Consider the following 19,956-nt stretch of genomic DNA (forward strand, 5'->3'; position numbering starts at 1 on the left):
CATATAAAATATTTAAAATTTTAATATTCTATTTATATACTTATAAATAAATTTGCTGTTGTTATTTAGTCACTGAGTCATGTGCAACTCTTGAGACCCCACGGGTCTGTAGCCTACCAGGCTCCTCTGTCCTTGGGATTTTCCAGGCAAGGATACTGCAGCGAGTGCCATTTCCTTCTCCAGGGGATCTTCCCAACTCAGGGATCTAACCCACATACTCTGCATTAGCGGGCAGATTCTTTACCACTGAGCCACCTGGGAAGCCCTCTATAAATAAATTATGAAAATATAAATATAAAAAATTAAATATTATATTCATATATTTATATGTAGAATATACAAGTATATACGGCGGTTTAGTCACTAAGTTGTGTCCAGCTCTTGCGACTCCTTGGACTATGGCCTGCCAGGCTCCTCTGTCCATGGGATTCTCCAGGCCAGAATACTGGAGTGGGTTGCCATTTCCTTTTCCAGGGGATCTTCCTGACCCAGGAATCAAACCAAGGTCTCCTGTCCTGCATTGCAGGCATATTCTTTACCAACTGAGCTACAAGGGAAGCCTATAAAAGTATATATAATATAAAGTAATTTATATCTGTATCTTAAATTTATGTATCAATTATATAGAACAGTCTTATGGACTCTGTGGGAGAGGGAGAGGGTGGGAAGACTTGGGAGAATGGCATTGAAACATGTAAAATATCATGTATGAAATGAGCTGCCAGTCCAGGTTCAATGCACGATACTGGATGCTTGGGGCTGGTGCACTGGGACGACCCAGAGGGATGGAATGGGGAGGGAGGAGGGAGGAGGGTTCAGGATGGGGAACACATGTATACCTGTGGTGGATTCATTTTGATATTTGGCAAAACTAATACAGTTATGTAAAGTTTAAAAATAAAATAAAATTTAAAAAAAAAAAAAAGCAGAGACATCACTTTGCCAACAAAGGTCCACATTAAAAAAAAAAAAAAAGGTAACTGTATAATTGCATATTTACATGATATAAAATATATAAATATAATAAAATATATTAAACACACAGAACATAAAATATATAAAGTTATTACATATTTTATGTAAGTATAGTAAATATAAAGTCGTATATATAAATATTAAACTATAGTACATAAAAATATATTAATACCCATTCACATGTGAAGGTGACAAGAACAATGCATTATAACCTAAGGAAGCCAAGGTAGACTTTACCTTGGTAAAGTCAATAAAGGCATGACATTTTTTAAAATCATGTATTACAAAATATGTATCCTAACCCAAGGATCAAACCGTGGTCTCCTGCATTGCAGGCAGATTCTTTACCGCCTGAGACACCAGGGAAGCTCTGTATATACACACACATATTTATAAACACATATTTATTATTATTAAATTCTCTTTTTCTTTCAAGCAGTAATGTAGGCTGATCATGGAGCCCTTACCATAAATCCATGTTTTAAAATTAGTCCAATTCTTTTAAAGGAATTAGTGTTCCTTTCCACAACTGCTTCCATAAATATAATTTTTTTGCAACAGCCCTACTTTGTTAGCTCCCTTGGTTTTTTTTTCTAATTGGCTGTGGGAGCTGGGTGTTGAGCTCTAAGGAAGGAGAGCAATCCTCAGGGATGGATTTCAGGTACCAAAAGGGTGGGGACACCTGGGCCCAGAGCCTGGGCCTTGTTCCCAGCTTCCAAAGATGTCAGGTGAGGCCCAGAATCACACTGTGACGAGGGCTGCAGCTGGACTCCAGGCCCACGTTCAGGCTCTCAAGTCCTGAGGATCACTGGGCTGGCCTGGGGTACCCAGTCCCCTGATTTACAGCTTCCATGATGAACCAGCCTCTCCCCACATGGAGAGAAGATGGCCTCTTCCCCAGGGCTTGCGTGGATTAGAGATTCCTCTTTATAATTCTCTTTGAAATCCTGCAGTGAAAAAGAGGGAGCTGGCCTCACATCTGGGGGCTTCCTGAGCAAGCACAGAATGGCCCGAGCCTTGTCTTAACAGAGGACACCGTCTGCTCAGCCACCTGCTGCTTCACTCTAGGTCATCCTGGAGGTCAGGAACACGATGATTCACCCAAGACAGGTGGCTGTGCGGAGTCCTGGTCCTTCCCTCCAGCACAGACATGCCGGCAATTTCCAACCTGCTCTTTAGCTCTGCTACAAGGATCAGGTCCGGGCTTGGGAGGGAATTGCAGCTCTCAGATAAATTCATGCTGGATTCTTGAGCCTGTCAGTGTCTGGGTTTTCTTTTGTTCTGTTTTTAAGCACAGTCCCCCATACTTTTTCCTCCCTCTGTTTATTTACAAATACTTTCTGAACACCAATTGCATGCCAAGTATTATCACCTATGAGGAGAATAATGAGGCAAGATGGAAACCCCACCTTTACCACCTACGCCAGTGACCTTGGAGAAATTTCTCTACCTCTATATGACCCTCAGTTTACCCACCTGCAAAATGGGGACTAGACACTCCATGCCAAAGGGTAGCCATAGAGATTACATGAGATAACAAAGTGCTACATGTGACTTGCCTGACAATTTATTTGATACACTTGAAGTGAAAGTTTTCAGTCATGTCCAGTTTTTTTCAACCCCATGGACTATACAGTCCATGAAATTCTCCAAGCCAGAATACTGGAGTGGGTAGCCTATCCCTTCTCCAGGGGATCTTCTCAACCCAGGGATCAAACCCAGGTCTCTTGCATTGCAGGTGGATTCTTTACCAGCTGAGCCACCAGGGAAGCCCATGAATACTGTAGCCTATCCTTTCTCCAGGAGATTTTCCCTACCCAGGAATCAAACCAGGGTCTCCTGCTCTGATACACCTGAGGAACTTGGTAAATGTATGCTTCCTCAGTGTTGCTCCCAAAGGTTGGTCAAAGCATTGTGCCTCTACATCTGTGTCTCTATTCCTATGCTTCAAATAGGTTCATCAGTACCATTTTTCTAGATTTCATATATATATATGTGTGTGTGTGTGTATGTGTGTGTGAATATACAATATTTGTTTTTTTCTTTCTGACTTACTTCACTCTGTATAACAGACTCTAGTTTCATCCACTTCAGTTCACCTGACTCACATTCGCTGATTCACATTGTTGTACAGAAGAAATCAACACAATCCAAATTTCACTCCTAGAGAAACACTTGTATGTGTACACCAGGAGACCTGGATAAAATGCCTGTAGCAGAATTGTATATGGAGCAAGAATTAGAAACTGTTGAAATCCCAAGAACAGTAAAATCAATAAACAGTGATATAGTCAAAGGAATAGTATGCAGCAATGAAAAATAATGATATGCACCCATGTGCATAAATCCTAGAAACATATTAAGTGCATAAAAGTATGTCACAGAAGCACATGTAGGGTATAGCTCCACTTTATGCAGGTCAAAACATGCAAAAACAAAAATATGCATATATGTATATTTTAGGGAATGCATACACGACTGGTTAAACTATAAATAAGGGGACACAAGTCACAAAAAGTCGTGATAGTGATTATCTCCGGAGGGAGAGACCAGGACAAGATCAGTGGTCAGGAAGAGGGTACAGTCTGGGAGAAAGAGAACTTCATATGTGTTGGTAACATCCCAGTGTCTGAGTTGGGTAGTAGGCACACAGGTGTTAACTTCATAATTGTTTTTTAATCATATATATTTATTATATTTACACATGTGTGTGCTATATTTCAATGGCACCCCACTCCAGTACTCTTGACTGGAAAATCCCATGGATGGAGGAGCCTGGTGGGCTGCAGTCCATGGGGTCGCTAAGAGTCGGACACGACTGAGTGACTTCACTTTCACTTCTCACTTTCATGCACTGGAGAAGGAAATGGCAACCCACTCCAGTGTTCTTGCTTGGAGAATCCCAGGGTCGGGGGAGCCTGGTGGGCTGCCGTCTATGGGGTCGCACAGAGTCGGACACGACTGAAGTGACTTAGCATTTAGTGCTATATTTCATAATGAAATATTTAAATGTTTCCCATTGCATTCGATTCTTGGAAACCAAGAATTTCCTATGAGAACAAACATGTATATGTACAAGGATTTTCCTTACAACATCTATAGAAGTAAAAGTGGAAGCAACTAGAACATTCCAATAAGGAAGTACTTAAATTATGGCATGATCCTTTTTTAAGGAGAGTTTTCGGCTATTGGTATTTAAGAATGGAAAACTAGAAAATGAATAAAGCTGCCACCTTCCAAAATATTAATACTATTTAGAAGATAGACTGGACTAGAAATTAGGAGGTGGGACTCCTTCAGGGTTTGGGCTATTTACTGACCAGAGATGTTCATTTAAATGTTATTTCTGCCTTGATCTCAAGCCACAAGAGCACAATGACACAAAGCTCACATTTTAAAAAAATATGAGTAATTTCTGGCAGACACTTTTTAGTCTTTCTCAAAAAACTTATATAAGCAAGGGAATGAGACTTTGAATTAAAAGTCTTAAAGAAATATGATGACTGCACCTCTTACCAGGGTGGAACTTAATGGGCATGCAGGAAGCCCTAAGCCAGAGATAAAATCAATAAAGAGTCCTGTGCTAGAATTTTGCTTCCCTGTCTTCCACCCACAGCATCTTCCCTGGACACTAGAGAGACAAGCAATGATTCTCCAGGGCCCCATCCTGCACCTAGGCCTTGACTTCTTCACAGCTACATTGTCTTCAAGTGTCCACTGGGGTAGAGATGTGAACTCACACTGTGTGGGCATTTCCTGTTTTGACACCCACTAGTTCAAGCATTTTAAGTCATTTGGTAAGGATGACCAAATCTTTCTTCCAATCACCAAGCTCACCCTAGCATTTCTCCCTTCCCCACTCCAGATTGGCAGGGGACCCGAGAATTACTTGATCCAACACTAACCTGAGGGCCAGCAAGTCTAAGAGGAACAGTCCTCAGTCTGTGTCACTCCCCTTCTGAGGTCTCGGAATGGGAGCAGGCTTTCCCTGGGGTGGGAGTGGGGGGCGGGGGGCTGGACTGTCTTCAGACTCAGAAAACAGCAAGTTCAGCCTCCAGTCACTGACTCTGAGCAGTGCTGGAACATGGCAAGGCCAGGTGCTGAGAGAGAGGGTCTGTTTAGAAAATGCTACAGAGGTTCACCTCCCATCTGTGCATCCACTCACTCATTCACATGGCAAATATTTATTAAAATCCTACTCTGTGTCAAGCGCTACCCTGGTTGCTGGTATGAAATGGTCAGCAAGACAAACATCATCTCTGATCTCAGGAAACTTACAATCTAACCAGAAAGACAAGGAAAAAACAAATATGCAAAACCAGTAAATAAAAATTATACCTTCTCTGACCAAGAGCATGTAAAGAAACAAAGTTGAAATAGAGAATGATCAAATTAGGGAATAACTCATTTTAAATAGAGGGTAGACAAAGCCCTCTCTATGATGGTTTTTTAAGTTAAGAAGGATGAAAAGAAGCAGGACTTAAAGAAGATAAAAGGGGAAAGGATCTTCCTAGAACTGGAAATTGTTAGTCTCTCAGTTGTGTCTGACTCTGTGTGACACCATGGACTATAGCCCATCAGGCTCCTCTGCCCATGGAATTTCCCAGGCAAGAATACTGGAGTGGGTTGCCATTCCCTTCTCTAGGAGATCTTCTGGACCCAGTGATCAAATCCAGGTCTCCCACATTGCAGGCAGATTCTTTACCATCTGAGCCACTATGGAATCTCAGAATTGGAAAGAGAAGACTCAGATCTGTGAGATGGACAAGTATCTGGCACCCCAGTGGGGATGGAGGGCAATAAGAGAGGGGCCAGAGTGGGCAAGTGGATGTGAGTCAGATCACGTGGTCCCCTTCCATATTGCATAAGGTCTCCTCACCCAGCACATGTGTCTAAGGACCATGTCACCTTCCTCCTCCTGATATTGCCAGGTGACATGGGCCACCCTCAAAGACTAATTCCCTATTTAGACTCAGAAAGGCCAGTCCTTTCCAGGCCGTATTGTGGGAGGTTCATCCCTGGGATACACTGACTTCCAGGCTGACAGAGACAGCCTTCTGAGGGGCCCTGCCAGCCCACTCCCAGACCAAAGGCACCCTGTAGCATTCTAGAAACGTTATCTGGAAGCTGCTGTTTACAGAAGGCAGGTAGATGAGCCAATGCCAGTGATCAGCAGTCCCCCAAGTTCCTAATTGCTCATCATCATTTCCTCCTTATGGGAACTGAGTCATCAGAAAGCATTCAGTCTTCTCAGGCCATTCAGATAGCCTTGCTCTTTATAAAACCTGAAGGAGGCCCAGCCCAATTGCTGGTCCATCTGGCCAGCTGAGGATTAGGTAATTCTGAGAATGCAGAGCTGCGAACAGAGGGAAATCAAAGGGTCTGTTTGGCTCACAGTGCAGACTGAGGAAGCAATGCTTTTCCAATCACACTCAGCCCCTCCTATCCTCTGGGCAGAGGAAAATCCAATGGTCACCAATGGATGGAGGGCACCTAAGGTTAAAAGTTCTTGAGGAGAAGTTTATAAATGCTTAATGGCAGCTTTGACTTTTCTACTATGTTTTTTCATCATATATATGTATCATGCCATGAAATAAAATGTAGAAATTTCTAAACCCCCTGTCAGTTCAGTTCAGTTCAGTTCAGTCGCTCAGTCGTATCTGACTCTTTGCGACCCCCATGAATCGCAGCACGCCAGGCCTCCCTGTCCATCACCAACTCCCAGAGTTCACTCAAACTCACGTCCATCGAGTCGGTGATGCCATCCAACCATCTCATCCTCTGTCGTCCCCTTCTCCTCCTGCCCCCAATCCCTCCCAGCATCAGAGTCTTTTCCAAAGAGTCAACTCTTCGCATGAGGTGGCCAAAGTACTGGAGTTTCAGCTTTAGCATCATTCCTTCCAAAGAAATCCCAGGGCTGATCTCTTTCAGAATGGACTGGTTGGATCTCCTTGCAATCTCACATAAATATTTTCCTCTTTATATAGTTACTTCTTGTCTTTGCCCTTAAACTTTTTTACATAGTTGTAGTTATATATGTACATACCCGTGTTTTTAAATTTTATATTGTACTGTAAACACTTTTCCATTTTCCTTCCACCTTTTGCAGCTTACATTTTAATAACTACATTTATATTACCACATAAACGTACTATAGTTTATCTAAGCAACACCTTTTTTTTTGAGATTCATGTGACTTTAGTATTTTGCAATCATGGAACCCTGTAGTTGATGTTTTCATGCATATAACCTTTCTATCCCAAATTTTATTGGAAATATGATGTCATTAATTTTAAAAATACATGTGTTCATGCATATATTACCATCTCTTCTTTTCAAATGTCCATTATTTTTCTGAAGCTATTCCCAAATGAAAGCGATTTAGTAGGAAGCTGCCTCCCGGTAAAAACTTTTCTCTCATAACGACTTGCAATGCCAAAGATTCAGATGTTGCTTTGGTCAACTTCCCATTCAGTTTCATCTAGGATGTCCTGTGCTTTTTCTTTGTGGAAGAGAACTTGGGGCAGAGGTCTTATCTAGCCTTAATTTTTGCAACAACTTTTTCCATCTTAGATCTACTTAGACAGCTTCATAGAATGAAGAAGGCTTAAGAAGGAGGAGAGGTCAGAGGACTCTGTCCCTAGATAATAATTATCTGTCAGCTGGAAAGGAACTCTAAGCCAGAGAAGAATGATGCTCCATGCAAGTCAGAAGTCCCTCCAGCAAGGATGCTGTAGCCCATGAGTTCTGCTCCCCCTAAGAAGATCTTATGCTTACTCTTTCTTTCTTTTTTATTGGAGTATAGTTGTTTTACAATAATGTGTTAAATTTTGCTGTACAACAAAGTGAATCAACTCCTTGTTGTTGTTCAGTCGCTCAGTTATGTCTGACTCCTTGCAACATCATGGACAGACTTCCCTGTCCTCCATTATTTCCTGGAGTTTGCTGAAACTCATTTGCATTGAATCAGTGATGCCATCCAACCACCTCATCCTCCGTCCTTCTCCTCGTGCCTTCAACCTTTCTCAGCATCAGGGTCTTTTCCAATGAGTCAGCTCTTCATATCAGGTGGCCAGAGTTTTGGAGCTTCAGCTTCAGCATCAGTCCTTCCAATGAATATTCAGGGTTGACTTCCTTTAGGATTGACTGGTTTGAACCTCTTGTGTCCAAGAGACACTCAAGAGTCTTCTCCAACACCACAGTTCAAAAGCATCAATCAGCTGTATGTATACATATATACTCTCCCTCTTGAGCCTCCTTCCCTCCCACCCACCCTGATCCCACCCATCTAGGTCACCACAGAGAACTAAGCTGAGCTCCCTATGCTATACAATAGCTTTCCACTATATTGTATATTAACACATATATATGAAATCTAGAAAAATGCTACAGATGAACCTATTCGCAGGGCAGGACTAGAGATGCAGATGCAGAGAATGGACAGGTGGACACCGCGGGAGAAGAGGGGACTGGGATGAACTGGGAGAGCAGCGTCGATGTATATACACTCATTCCTTCTTAATCTGCTGAGTTAGAGGCATTCTACCAGACCTTCCTGAGCAAACTTCCTAAGTGTTGAACTCATCCTTAGCAGTTACAAACAAGGGCACCAAAAATAGAAGTATCTTCTTAATGGGGTTGCTTAGAGAAGAATTTTCTCTGAAGATTATTTTTCTTACGAAAGAAAGTTTTTTAAAAAGAAGAGGGTGGGGAGGAGGTTAAGGAGCAGAAAGTTTCCTTTTGACAATTCTGTTAAGATTATCTAATCCTGTTTTCAGCTCTCCTTAACAGATGGGGCAAGGAGCTACAGGCATGGCAACTTTGATAAATCTAAAGAGTGACATTTCTGAGAATGACTTTTATCAGTCTATCTGAATGGAGAATTCATGTTGCTATAAAACAAAACAAAAAAAATGCCAAAGAATTCACTTCTTTACTGTCAAATTGAGATTTGATGGAAGAAACAGCCAGGCAATTAATTATATTTAGGAACCATGCATCTTGGCTTTGAAGTTAAATGTATTTCCCTGTGGCTTTATATTGAGAGCAGCTTTTATTAAATTCAATTACTTTTCCCTCTGGTCTGCTCCATAAAGGTGCACTCACAGAGAAGGATGGCTCTTAACAGAATTATTTCCACTGGAAAAGATGATGATAAAGTGGGGTTGGTCACTAAAAAAGTGTTAGTCCTTCATAAGCAAAATAACAGGTGATAGGCTGTGTTCCTGGTGTCTTCAAGTTCAATCACCTTCTCATCAGCCAACAAAACAAATAAAGAATAGAAAAAAGTAAATGAAAGGGTCTTCTTATTTTCCATTTTGCTTCTTTCTTGCCTGTATCATCACCTAATGCCTTGCCTTTTCAAGGAAGAGACCAACTTATCTATGAACCCTTGGGCCATAGGATTTCTCTCAAGATGCTCCCAGCATTAGAATATTGTTGGATTTGAGAAGAGCCCAGACCGCATGGTCTGGAAACAACATCATTGGAACATAAGTCATCAATTCTAGACCCACCTCTCTCTCTAGCCATATAAAACTTAATCATTTCTGTTGCATGAACTTTATTTTCTTCTTCTGACCAGCAGGCACAATGACTCTTGCCCTAGCCATCCCATACAACCCTTATGAGTAGCAATAGAGATGGTGAGATAATTGCAAAGCATTGGCACCACTGTTATAATAATTTATGACTAGTGGATTTCTGTTTCAATGCCACTTAAAATAAAACTGTGGCTTTGTTGAGTAATTTTCTTGTCCAAGTGTGCTCAGTTGTACCTTACTGTATGTAAAGAATGATTTTCCTCTCCCTAACTCACACAAGCAAAAATGTTTTAAAAACCTGATGTATTACTTGATTATAAAATGACTGCAAAAGTTGACTGCATCGTCAACCAATCAGGTGGCAGCTCCCAAGGAGGGCATTTTCTAACCAAAAGAATAATGTATTTTTGTAATAAAATGACCAATTTTACAAGTCCCAGGCATTGCTTTAAAAATGGTTATATTAGGATCAAAAGCTTCAGGGCCACCTGGGACCAATAAGTGGTCTGTTTCCTTCAGAAACATCATCTACTTTAGCCCCAATCCTATGGTTCTGGCTCAGTGAAATTAAGAAGCATGAAAAACACAAGGCAAGCCCAGAGAGCTCGTAGAAGAAATTATGTAGGTAAAATTTGATATTATGGATAGGTAATTTTCCTCCAAGATTGTGACAGAGAGAAGCCAAAGTTACAGCTACAATCAGCATGCCTTCCACCGGCCACACACTCCTAAAGTCGGATTCAAACACTCAGCAGCAAAATCTACAAGTGGTCTGGCTAAATGCCACTGAACTTGGTTGTTCAGTCATGCTGTCCTCTCTCATTTTTCACTGCTGACACTCCTGGGGACATGAGTTCTAAGCAATGTCAGTTTCATCAGGCGTATCATTACCACCTCATAGGGAAAACCTCCTTAATGTCAGAAGATCGTTAAACTGCCACATCAGGACTTCAAGTGGATGGAATATATCTTCTGGCACTTTCTTTGGGTATACTGAGCTCAGCTGTTCTGTTGGCTTTAAAACAAATGAAAAACTTGGACATCCAGATGTGTTGACATCCCAGCACAGTGATTAAATCCCTGAGACATTCTATGTGCGGATTAGTCAATGGGATCAAGGGGGGACATAGGAGATAGTTCTGAGATTTAACGCCTTTGGAACAGAGTATGACTACCATGGAAGGATAAGCAGAAACACAGGTGGTGTATCCTCATTACCAAGCTATTATCTTGATTGTCTATCATATACAATGAGTTTATCTAAGATTCTGGGGAAAGACAAAAATCTGCAGTCTTGTAAGCCACATGAAGCAAAGACCATGTCAGTCTTGTTAGCCTATCTATCCATAGTGAGAAACATGGGGCCCAAATATATCATGTTCAATAAATTCCTTTATAAATGATGAACAAATGACTAATGTTTAAGATGTTGGTGTGGGCCTCCAATAAAATGATGGAATAATTACAGATGTCTAACTATACCCTTCCAACTCCAGTCATCAAAAACAAAAGAGGTGGACTTATGAAAACAAAGAAAGGTGCCATTTGCTTACCAAACATTTTAAGGTTTCTTTTTCATAGATAACTTTGTCATTGCAAGAATATAAATACGCTCCTACAGTATGGAAACTTTCAAGACTGGCTTCTGTCATTCAGTATAACTATATGGAGATTTGTTGAGGTTATTGAGTGTTATCAGTCCATTCTTTTCATTGCTGAGCAGTGGGCCAGCATACGGATGTACTAGCATTTTTTAACCATTCACCTGTTAAAGGACATCAGGTTGTTTCCAGTTTTGAAAATTACAAATAAAGTTGCTATGTACATTTACAGGTTTTCATGTAAATATACACTTTTATTTCCCTTATTTATTTATTCTAGAACCAAAAACTTGAGATTACCTTATTGAACCAGCTTGGGTCTTCTTAAGAACCAGTCGTAGGAGGGAGAGTAGGAGATGAAAATAGGTGTGACTGACTCATGCGAAGAACTGACTCATTTGAAAAGACCCTGATGTTGGGAAAGATTGCAGGCAGCAGGAGAAAGGGATGACAGAGGATGAGATGGTTGGATGGCATCACCGACTCAATGAACATGTTTGAGTAAACTCCGGGAGTTGGTGATGGACAAGGAGGCCTGGCGTGCTACAGTCCTTGGGGTCACAAAGAGTCAGACACAACTGAACTGAATTGACTTCACCTATGTCATGAGCTCCACCTTGGGGTAGGAAGTTGGGATCAGCTTCCCTAGAATCATAGAAAACCTCAGACAGAAAATGGATGGTCAAGAACGCAGCAACACGCAGAACTGACCAAGGTAGCATCTCACAGTAAGGATTCTATGCTGCGAGTGGTTTGCTCTCCTGGTGAAGGTCTAACCTCAACGTCAGCCTTTTCTTCAAATGTATGCATGTGAAATTTGAGACCCTATGGCCACCAGTCCCCTCCTGTTCCCCTTCTCTTACTTGTTACATCTACCACCCTCAACACATACTAAAAGGTCCTTGATCCTTGGTTCCTGCTCCATGCCTTGTGTCTGGTGGTCCACTGGGGGTGAACCTGCTCCCTCCCTGTCTCTTCCTGCTTCTCACCCCAGACACTTTACCCCTTTCTCCTCTGCATGGCTGCACACTCCATTATCTGCAGGGGCAGATTGCTCCAGAGGGTTGCCAGTCTCTGCCTCGTGGCTCTCAAGGTAAATTTCACTGTTTGTAATTTAAGAATTTTAGAGAAGAAAGGAGCAAGAAGGAATGGGAAGAACCAAACCATCACCATTAGAAACTCTAACAAGTGTCCTGCCCATAGGATGGGCAACAGCCCATCCTGTCTTACTCTGATTTGGTCTTCACGCCCCCTGCCTCCCATCAACTGTGTCCCACCCACACCGGTAGCTGACATTTACAAAGACTGCATCTCAGGCCCTCTTCAAAGTGTATCACATATATTTCATTCTCACAATGACTAATTGCTGCATTTTAAAGATGAGGAAACTGAAGCTGTGAGAAACTCAGTGACTGCTCAAGGTCTCACAGCTTAATAACCATCAGAGTCAGGAATCAAATCCATGCTGTCTAGCTAGCCCACTGTGCTGGCTTCTCCAACATTCAGAATTTCCATGGCTCATCACTTTCACTTGAATTTTGGGGGAACTACCCAACTTTCCTCAGTAATTCAATTAATGATAAAAGAAGATAATAAAGGCCGGCAGTCATGGGACACAGACTCTGTGCTAGGCTCTAAACTAAGCACATTAACTGTAAAGGTGCTCACATCACACAGAAACACTGGAGAAACAAGGTTTAGACAATGTAAGTAACAAGTTCAAGGTCATTCAACTAGTTAGTAGGGGAGCCTGGGCTTGAACCCAGGTCTTTTGATGCCAGACTCCATAACCACTGGCTGCTGGCCTATAGTGTTGTTGCACTTCAGTCCTTTGGGCAGCCTTAGGTCCAGGGGGATCAGTTTCTCTCCCAGGAGACTCCTCATTACTCACAACCTCAGGAGTTCATGACATCATAGCAGGGCACCGTGTGCTCAACACTTCCCCAAATGCACACAAGTGGCTGATTTATTTGAAGTCCAGTGTGTACATGGCACCACCAAACAGACTGAATCAATTCTGAGCTAAGCTCCTTAGGAGCTTGAAAGTGAGAGTGAAAGTCACTCAGTCATGTCCAACTCTTTGCAACCCCGTGGACTATACAGTCTATGGAATTCTCCAGGCCAGAAAACTAGAGTGGGTAGCCTTACCCTTCTCCAGGGGATCTTCCCAACCCAGGGATCGAACCCAGGTCTCCCACATTGCAGGTGGATTCTTTACCAGCTGAACCATAAGGGAAGCCCAAGAACACTTGAGTGGGTAGCCTATCCCTTCTCCGACCCAGGGTCTCCTGCCTTGCAGGCGGATTCTTTACCAACTGAACTATTAGGGAAGCACTATTCTCATTATTCATTATTTTATATTTTTATTTATTAGTTTATGCTCAATAATTACCACAGTGCTTAGCATATAATAGCAGCTCAATAAATATTCAACAAATGAATAAATGAGTATTATTTTAGCTGAAGGGTTAGCATAGCCTTTAAAAAACTTCTACCCAGGTAATTCCTAGAATGTCGATGTTCACTCTTGTCATCTCCTGTTTGACGACTTCCAATTTTGGGGCTCCAAAATCACTGCAGATGGTGATTGCAGCCATGAAATTAAAAGACACTTACTCTTTGGAAGGAAAGTTATGACCAACCTAGATAGCAGAGCATTACTTTGACAACAAAGGTTCATCTAGTCAAGGCTATGGTTTTTCCAGTCATCATGTATGGATGTGAGAATTGGACTGTGAAGACAGCTGAGCACTGAAGAATTGATGCTTTTGAACTGTGGTATTGGAGAAGACTCTTGAGAGTCCCTTGGACTGCAAGGAGATCCAACCAGTCCATTCTAAAGGAGATCAGTCCTCTGTGTTCTTTGGAAGGAATGATGCTAAAGCTGAAACTCCAGTACTTTGGCCACCTCATGCAAAGAGTTGACTCATTGGTAAAGACCCTGATGCTGGGAGGGATTCGGGGCAGGAGGAGAAGGGGACGACAGAGGATGAGATGGCTGGATGGCATCGCCAACTCGATGGATGTGAGTTTGAGTGAACTCCAGGAGTTGGTGATGGACAAGCAGGCCCGGCGTGCTGCAATTCATGGGGCTCAGATCATGAATTCCTTATTGCCAAATTCAGACTGAAATTGAAGAAAGTGGAGAAAACCACTAGACCATTCAGGTACGATCTAAATCAAATCCCTTATGACTATACAGTGGAAGTGAGAAATAGATGTAAGGGACTAGATCTGATAGACAGAGTGCCTGACAAACTATGGATGGAGGTTCCTGACATTGTACAGGAGACAGGAATCAAGACGATCCCCAAGAAAAAGAAATGAAAAAAAGCAAAATGGCTGTCTGGGGAGGCCTTACGAATAGCTGTGAAAAGAAGGGAAGCAAAAAGCAAAGGAGAAAAGGAAAGATATACCCATTTGAATGTAGAGTTCCAAAGAATAGCAAGGAGAGATAAGTGATCAGTGCAAAGAAATAGAGGAAAACAATAGAATGGGAAAGACTAGAGATCTCTTCAAGAAAAGTACAGATACCAAGGGAACATCTCATGCAAAGATGGGCTCAATAAAGGACAGAAATGGTATGGACCTAACAGAAGCAGAAGATATTAAGAAGAGGTGGCAAGAATACACAGAAGAACTGTACAAAAAAGATCTTCATGACCCAGATAATCATGATGGTGTGATCACTCACCTAGAGCCAGGCATCCTGGAATGTGAAATCAAGTGGGCCTTTGAAAGCATCACTACGAACAAAGTTAGTGGAGGTGATGGAATTCCAGTCGAGCTATTTCAAATCCTGGAAGACAATGCTGTGAAAGTGCTGCACTCAATATGCCAGCAAATTTGGAAAACTCAGCAGTGGCCACAGGACTGGAAAAGGTCAGTTTTCATTCCAATCCCAAAGAAAGGCAATGCCAAATAATGCTCAAACTACTGCACAATTGCACTCATCTCACACACCAGTAAAGTAATGCTTAAAATTCTCCAAGCCAGCCTTCAGCAATAGGTGAACTTCCAGATGTTTTAGAAAAGGCAGAGGAACCAGAGATCAAATTGCCAACATCCGCTGGATCATCAAAAAAGCAAGAGAGTTCCAGGAAAACATCTACTTCTGCTTTATTGACTATGCCAAAGCCTTTGACTGTGTGCATCACAACAAACTGGAAAATTCTGAAAGAGATGGGAATACCAGACCACCTGACCTGCCTCTTGAGAAACCTGCATGCAAGTCAGGAAGCAACAGTTAGAACTGGACATGGAACAATAGACTGGTTCCAAATAGGAAAAGGAGTACGTCAAGGCTATATATTGTCACCCTGCTTATTTAACTTATATGCAGAGTACATCATGAGAAATGCTGGGCTGGAAGAAGCATAAGCTGAAATCAAGATTGCCGGGAGAAATATCAATAACCTCAGATATGCAGATGACACCACCCTTATGGCAGAAAGTGAAGAAGAACTAAAGAGCCTCTTGATGAAGGTAAAAGTGGAGATTGAAAAAGTTGGCTTAAAGCTCAACATTCAGAAAACTAAGATCATGGCATGTGGTCACATCACTTCATGGGAAATAGATGGGGAAACAGTGGAAACGGTGTCAGACTTTCTTTTTTTTGGCTCCAAAATCACTGCAGATGGTGACTGCAGCCATGAAATTAAAAGACGCTTACTCCTTGGAAGGAAAGTTATGACCAACCTAGAGAGCATATTAAAAAGCAGAGACATTACTTTGCCAACAAAGGTCCGTCTAGTCAAGGCTATGGTTTTTCCAGTGGTCATGTATGGATGTGAGAGTTGGACTATAAAGAAAGCTAAGTGCCAAAGTATTGATGCTTTGGAACTGTGGTGTTGGAGAAGACTCTTGAGAGTCCCTTGGACTGCAAGGAGATCCAACCAGTCCATCCTAAAGGAGATCAGTCCTGAGTGTTCATTGGAAGGACTGATGTTGAAGCTGAAACGCCAATACTTTGGCCACCTGATGGGAAGAGCTGACTCATTTGAAAAGACCCTGATGCTGGGAAAGATTGAAGGCAGGAGGAGAAGGGGACGACAGAGGATGAGACGGTTGGATGGCATCACTGACTCAATGGACATGGGTTTGGGTGGACTCTGGGAGTTGGTGATGGACAGGAACACCTGGCATGCTACAGTTCATGGTGTCACAAAGAGTCGGACACGACTGAGAGACTGAACTGAACTGAACTGAACTGAACCCAGGTAATATGGCAGGGTTTCACTTTGCTGAAAATACAGGTCATAGACCAAAGCAGGAGAGTGTGGAATCATAATCATTTCACTCAGTATTAGACCTTGCATGCTAAGTCACTTCAGTCATGTCCAATTCTTTTCGACCCTATGGACTGTAGCCTACCGGGTTCCTCTGTCCATGGGGGTTCTCCAGAATACCAGAGTGGTTGCCATGCCCTCCTCCAGAGGATCTTGCCAAACCAGGGAATGAATCCATGTCTCCCACATTGCAGGCAGATTCTTAGACTTGATGTTGAGTAATGCTAACACAGCCTTGATGCTTTTCCAAACAGTGAAACTGCCGAGAAACATAAAATGGGAGGAAAACAAAGGAGAAAGAGATGCACAAAGGAAAACCCACAAGAGCAGAAAATTCAGGTCAGAAGTTCAGGAGGAAAGAGAAGTAAAGACTGATCTCAATAAAATAGAAAACACGGAGTAATCCCAGGCAAGGGGAATGAGAAGGAAGCTTGCAATGCTGGGGCCAAAGCAAAGATTACAGAGAAACTTTGGAAAAGTAGAGAGTCAAAAGAAAAGCAAAAGTCAAATACACAATAAAACCTGCGTGAATAAAAGCCCCACTGAGACCCTGATAAATGTAACTCGTCACATTCGAAGGAAAGTTCAGCAAAGGAGGGTGCTGAGAGATAGAAGAGAGAACCTGGGGAAGAGTTTTGCTTTCAGGATTTGATTTGCTTACTTTTTTTTTTTTCTTTTCTTTTTTTTTTAAATTTTATTTTATTTTTAAACTTTACAAAATCGTATTAGTTTACTTATTTTTAAAAGGAAGGTGAGCACAGCTGTTCAGTGACATCAATTTCCCAGGGGTGGCTGGCACCTGTTTGCATACCTACAAATAAAAATAAAGAAAACTCGCTAAATTCCTGGCCCATTTTACTGTGGCTTTTAAGACAGAGCAAAAGATAGGCTTTCACTGGGTATTGACACCTTAGAATTTCCTATCAAATACTTTGACATTTGTCTCTGAAATGTTCTTATCTGTTGCTGATAGATGTGAGGTTGTCAGGGTTGTCTCTGTGGTCTAGAAATGGGTTCTGTGAAACCCACCCAGGGGCCTTGCTAATGTGCACTGGCGACAACTTATCTTTAAGGAGGAATTTGCCCAAGGTCACTTGGAAGGAAGGGTTCATTGCAAGATGTGGCCAGGCTTGCCCACCACCAAACAGGTTGGCAGAATCAAACCTCATGTCTTCATGGCCTTTGATGAGCCTTTGGGGTTACTTTGCTTCACTGAATAGCAACCAACAGCAGTATATTGCAGCACCATCTAAAAAAAAATCTCTCATTTTAGGAGTGATTTTTCAAAGCAGGTGTTCCCTAGGAGGGCTTCCCTGGTGGCTCAGTGGTAAAGAATCCACCTACCAATGCAGGACAGTCGGGTTCCATCCCTGGGTCAGGAAGGTCCCCTGGAGGAGGAAATGGCAACCCATAACAGTATTGTTGCCTGGGAAATCCCATGGACCGAGGAGCCTGGTGGGCTGCAGTCAGATGGTGCCAAAAGAGCTGGACACGACTTAGTGACTAAACAACAACAGTTCCCTAGAAAGGCATGGGGCCAAGACAAATCCACTGTCCCCTCAAACCATACCTTTCCCCTCTTCCCGCTGGGATTACCCCAGTGAGATCCAGGCATGAGAAGATCAAGAATGACTTTGAGTGACAAATGCAGTTACCAAGGGCAACCTGGGAAGAAAGGCAGGGCTGTGAGCTCCTCCTCGCCAAGGGGCTGTCTTTTTGAGTCTCAACCAATTGCCTTCACCCCACCCAAAGCACTGAATAAAAGGATTTGTCAGACTCTTTTTCTGCCCTGAGCCTTTGCATGTGCTGTTCCGTCTGCCCTTCTCCCATCAATGGCTGTCTTCCACCTTCAGGACCCACATAGAGGTCACCACCCCAAGGGAGCCCTTTCAGATTTCTGGTCTTAAGGAGATTCTCTGACTTTATTGACTTACAGAGGTTCATTCTTTTCCTTTCCAAATGTACTACAGCTTATAACCATGTACCCAGTTATCTGATTGCTCAATGCCAGACCCCACAGCCCCACCCTGGAAGCCCCATGAGAACAAGGACTTTGCTCTCATCTCTACTAGTAAAACCTCAAAGTCCAATAGCATGCCTGGTCCATGTAGTGGGTCTACAGACATTTGCTTCACAAATGATTGTACAATCCTAGAAATGGCTCTACTCACAACTATGGGCGACTCTATGAAGCATTAATAAAGCTGACAAAGCAAAGTAGCTTTTGACTAAGAAAATAATAAGGTCAAAAATATAGAAAATTATGAGCTCATTACAAAGAACAGATTCATCAAGGATTTACTCTCAAGGATCTATGACAATATTGTATGCAACCATTTCATACTTGTTTTAAAGTACTTGTAATAATTCTACAGGAAGTTCTTCAAGAGAAATGGACATATTAGAAGGAAAGTTGGGTCCTCAGGAAGAAACACAAAGCATTAAAAGTAGTAAAGTTATTTTTTTCTCTTCATTTCCTTAAAATACATATGAATTTAAAAAGCAGAATATAATATTGCAGTTTATAATGTATATAAACATAAAACATGAAAATTATAGCTTGCAGGTTGGCAGTTAGGTAGAAACTAACAGATAAAGTTCTCTGTAAGTAAGATTTCCATATTTTATATGTAACTGCACAATAGTATGCTCAGTAGACTGTAAAAAATAAAAAATGGATTTTGTAATCTTTAAAGTAATCATTTAAACAATGCAGAGTTATAGCTAGAACTAATAGACTATAGTTATATAACTATACACTAGTTAATGAAAGGGAATTCTCAAAAATATTTAAGTAAATCAGAAGAAGGCAGGGAGAAACTGAAGTAAAAAAGGGGGAGGTGACAATTAGAGAACAAATAAAGTAGAAAATAATAGACCTAATTTCAAGCATACTGCTATTTATATTAAACTTTAATGTTTTTTTAAATATTATTTTTGTGGTTTTGTTTGCTTATTTTTTAAAAAGTATTTATTTATTTATTGTTGCTGGGTCTTCACAGCTGCAAGGGATTTTCTCTAGTTGTGGCAAGTGGGGGCTACCCTCTAGTTTCGGCACATGGGCTTCTCATTGCAGTAGTTTCTCCTGCTGTGGAGCACAGGCTCTAGGGAATGCAGGCTCAGTAGCTTTGGCTCCTAGGCTCTAGGGCACAGGCTCCGTAGCTGTGGTACTGGGGCTTAGTTGCTCCAAGTCACTTGGGATCTTCCCGGATCAAGGATCAAATCCATGTCTATTGCATTGGCAGGTGGGTTCTTCACCACTGAACCACCAGGGAAGCACCTAAATGTTAATGCTCTAAACATTCCACTTAAAAGAGAGACTGTCAAAACGAGTTAAAAAAAGAAAGAGCCAACTATGTCCTATGTGCTTTACATATGCTAACTCACTCAAGTCTTATTATAACTATCAGGCTGTATGAGGCTGTGAAAGATGAAATATGCTACTGCCCAGCTCACACAGCCACTGAGGGGCAGAACTGGTTTTGAACCCAGAAGTGTGGCTCCAGGACCCACTAATCTAAGATTTACAGAATAATCCTAACTAAAACA

The sequence above is a fragment of the Bubalus bubalis genome, chromosome 23 (assembly GCF_019923935.1).
Source record: "Bubalus bubalis isolate 160015118507 breed Murrah chromosome 23, NDDB_SH_1, whole genome shotgun sequence".
In the NCBI taxonomy this organism is placed as follows: Eukaryota; Metazoa; Chordata; class Mammalia; order Artiodactyla; family Bovidae; genus Bubalus; species Bubalus bubalis.